The following is a 4,343-nucleotide window of genomic DNA, read 5'->3' as shown; positions in this document are numbered from 1 at the left end:
TGAGCTCAAGGGTATCGATCACTGTTATGTAATTCAGCTCTCATAGCGCAGAACGAGAAACAAGATTTTGGTGTTGATTAACCCTCTGGCAGTCTATGTTTCTGATGCATACTTAATTCATGGTGTTACCTTATAATACATCATTACAGTGCATTATATTTAGTCCCAAATCATTTTGATCTAATTTATAATGCATTATGTTTATCTGTTCATGGTTCGCCTCTGCAGTGAATGGGTGCCGTCAGAATGAGAGACCAAATCATAAGGACATTTTTTTACTCCAAACCGTTGTTTCCAGCCAAAATAGGAGTCCGATATGTGGGTGGATTCTGATATGAGAGACAATAGAAGATGGACTTTTTCACTGGAAATGTAGCATTATTATGGATTATGAACTCGCATTTTAGCCAGAAGTGAAGATTTGAAGATAAAAACGTCTTACTGATGGATTTGTTTCTTACAAACACGCAGTTTTAGCTTCAAAAGGCATTACTTGCCCGACTGGAGTGGATTACTTGTGGACTATTGTGATGTTTTTATCAGCTGCTTGGACTCTCATTCTGATGGCACCCATTGACCTCAGAGCAAGTGATGGAATGCTAATTACTACAAATCTGTTGCCATAAAGAAACCAACTTGTCTACATCTTGGATGGCCTGAGGAGAGTACATTTTCAGCATAAGTCTAGATTTCCATGACTGTTACCAGTATAAAAAAAAATATGAGGTCAGGTGGCTTTTTATTAGCTTTCAGAAACAGATTTATATTTTCTCATAAAAAGAGCTGTCCACTTAACTCCCAAAATCCCAGATGTTTCATGTTTTGAAAGGATTCCCGAATGCTCTTTCTAGTTAATGAACAAATCATGCATGAATTAACTTTAATTCAATACATTAAACTCAATGGTGTGTTTGGCTTTTTCTTCCTTATTCATGATTCATTTTGAGGAATGTGTACAGTATATGTTTCCACATCCAGTACTTCACAGTAAACACTTGCACAACCTGAATGTTCACCTCTGCACTGGAATTTGTGTGGCTTTAAGACAACTGTCCGTGTTTGGAATATAAACACATCATCCTGATTTACAAAAATACAGTGCTTCTAGTCTCATTTGAGCTGAAAAGGCTCATTTATGATGCTCAATTTAGTTATTGAAAGGTCTGGAAACGTCAGTGTTTCAGTCAAATACTATAAATACAGCACTCACATTTTGTTGGACTTTGATTTAATTTTGACCTAACCTTGATGAAACGTCTGTCCCTTAATCATTTAACTTTGATTAAGATTATTCTATAGTTATTATTACTACCTGTCACTTAGCAGAAACATCAATGCAAATGCTTAAAAAAAGTTCCTAATTGGCATTGATGGTAACATGAATACTTTTTTGTGGAATGGAAAGGTTCAATAGATGTTAAAGGTGTAAAAACAGATGTAAAAAGAACCTTTATTTTTACGATTTTTAAGCGTTCCAACTAAAGCCCTTCGTGACAGAATATTTCACAGTTTCCATAATATAGTTTCATTATCTTAGAATCAGGATCAGGTTTTTGTTACATTGTGCCAAAGTTTCATGTTTTCTGTTACAAGTTACGTTGTATCAAAGTTCCATTTGAAAACATTCCAAAACAATCTGAGCTCAAGATTCTTCCTCAAACCTTCACTGGAATCCTATCTTCCCAGTGTTGTGTGTGGCACTGGCAGATTTCCAAGCCATTAAATGTCTTCTCAGCAGTGCCTCAGAAATGAATGCACTGAGAATAAGGAGAGAGAAGCGACACGGGGGTGTTTCAGTCACTCTGTTACATAAAGGCTCATGAGGACGGCTCTGCTGGCTTTCTACTTGACAGGTGATAAAAAACCACGCAGAGCCACATTCTCTCCAGGCGATCTGCAGCACTGCAGAGGAACACAGTTAAACACCCCTGGAGCAAACACACCATAGATTGCTTTAGATAAAAGTCATCTGCAAAATAACCCAATGCCAAACAAGCAAACAAATCTGCTGCATTACAAAACTAAGTATAAGCCATCCAGATTGGTCCAATCCACATCCCAAAATCCAAAACCCAAGCAGCTTAAACGTCTAAGAACATTAATAATCAGATTGTTTTTAAAAATAGACAATCTTCTTATTGATTGTTGGGTTAGAGATCTGCATGAGGCTTTATCTCTGTTCATTTTATGACATGTAATGTTGTTTTCTCAGATTAGGATTATTAAATGCCATTTCATTGCATAATAATCCATCTCCTCTAAGAGAGACTAAAGAAATGTTCACTATAAAGGGCTTCTCTCTGGTTATCATGCTTTAAAAGTGCAATTTTCATAGAAAAGGTTTTGTTAAGCTTCAAATACAATTAAAGCGCATATATAGAAGGGAATATTTAACCAAAAATGAGAACTCTCTTCATTTAATGGTCTTTATATTGTTCCAAACTTTCAAACTTGTTGTCATGTTTCAAAGAAGACAAAAGCATCCCTCCCATGGTACTGTATGTACCATAAAAGTAGTTCAGATGATTCCTGTATTTTGGAAGCTTTGCAGCATAAAGCAACAGATTTCCTGTGCAATGTCGCTTTTTGTGTTTCACAGAAAAAATATGGATTTGGAACATCATGAGGGTGAGTAAAAGCCAGTTTTTAAATGAACTAATCCTTTCACAGTCCAGCTATGCTCACAAATAGCCAGCCGTGGAAAGAACATTTTGTTCAAACACTGTAAGCACTGTGTTTTATAACAGTGAGCGGGTCTCTGTTGCTCTTGCCAGTTAATCATCTCAGAAGTGCGTTACGGAGGTACAAGTAATCCTGAAAACACACTGAAATGAGAAGATGAATGCAAACCGAGGTTAAACCCTATATAAGCACATCTTAGTGAATAATAAGCAGAGTACAGAAACATACTTAAAAAAAAAAACAAGCACGGAGGTTTAGTTTCAGGTCAACAGTGACCGTTGTGAATGGAAAGTGCATTGCTGATGGTAATTACAAAAGAACAACATTCCTCATTTCCAGAGTAAAGTCCAATTATCTTTCAGCTATATTAATAATGCAATTATACAAGACAACTACATTGTAGCTTCTAAATAAACCCCATCAGGCCACTGAAAGAATCAAAATGGCAACAGATTGCATTCTATTTTTTTGTGTTGAAATGTTTTTTTTTCATCTTTAAAAAAGAAAAAGAAAATCCTCATTAAATCTTCATTATGACTAACATCCAAGAAATAAATATGGTTATTTAATATTTAAATCAGATTTTGTGTAAAATATATATTTAAACTTTTACCTATGATTATAAAAAGTTATATAAATAAATAAATAAATACAAAAACAAATCCTCATTAGTTCCAGAGTACAGTCGAGTTTTAATCTAAGAAAAATAAATATAATAAATGTAATTTTTTAAATCAAATTATGTAAAACTGTTTTAACTTTTACCTTTATTTATGTCTTTTTTTAAATACTTATTTCCAGAGTAGTCCATTATAATCTCAAAAATGTATATGGTTAATGACTTAATATTTATTTTTAAATCTAAATTTGTGTAAAAATATTTTAACATGTACCTATAATATAAAATAAAAATGTCCTCATTATGTTGGTTAATTTGTTATTTATTTATAACATTTTTGGTGTAAAAATGCTTTAACTTTTACCAATAATAATAATAATAACAACAACAATAATAAATCTATTTGCCCAGAGAACCATCCAGAAATAGATGAACCCAAAGTAAAAAGTAAAAAGTAATGTAACCTTTTTCACAATTTTCATTTAAAATCTTTGAATTCAATAAAAATCAAACAAGAGATGAAAAGATCATAAGATAATAATAATAAAAAAGTTATTAAACAAATGTCAAGTTGAGAGCATTGCATTTTGGGACACATTTAGCAACATTTACAAAAGATCACCTGGACACTGTAATTAATTCTGAAGTTTATTCGTCCCATTTCAATTAAGAATTTCAATTCATCAAAAGGCCTTATAAAGAGTTTAGGGTTCGCAGAAACACACTGATTGCTTACAGGAAAGATTCGCTTCTAAATAAACCCCATCAGGCCACTGAAAGAATCAAAATGGCAACAGATTGCATCTTCGTGTGTTGTGCTGTCTTCATTCGTCCTATTGTTCACGTCACAGTTTAAGGCCAAAGGGTCCGTGAACGTAAAATCAGAAAATTTCAATTCCATTAATGTTCGTAGCAATGCAAAACACTGTAATGCAGCGATGTTTGGTTGAGATTCCAAAGTGTGGAGGAATTATGGGACAGAATGGACCTCAGGTGGTCGTTTCATCATCTGAAATGCAGTTTCTTCATGCACAGGCATCCT

General features: G+C 33.8%; 1 protein-coding gene across 3 annotated transcripts in view; it reads right to left on the bottom strand.

The window, feature by feature from the left end:
- Positions 1 to 3,936: 3,936 nt before the first annotated feature.
- Positions 3,937 to 4,343, bottom strand: part of LOC132156379 (serine/threonine-protein kinase PAK 1-like) — a 51,181-nt gene continuing 50,774 nt past the window's right edge. For all 3 annotated transcript variants that reach the window (XM_059565365.1, XM_059565366.1, XM_059565367.1), the window contains exon 15: positions 3,937 to 4,343. This exon is cut by the window's right edge and continues 734 nt beyond it. The gene's annotated coding sequence lies outside the window, so the exon portion shown is untranslated.

Source organism: Carassius carassius, chromosome 13, assembly GCF_963082965.1.
Source record: "Carassius carassius chromosome 13, fCarCar2.1, whole genome shotgun sequence".
Lineage (NCBI taxonomy): Eukaryota > Metazoa > Chordata > Actinopteri > Cypriniformes > Cyprinidae > Carassius > Carassius carassius.
This window is presented reverse-complemented; position numbering and strand designations above follow the sequence as displayed.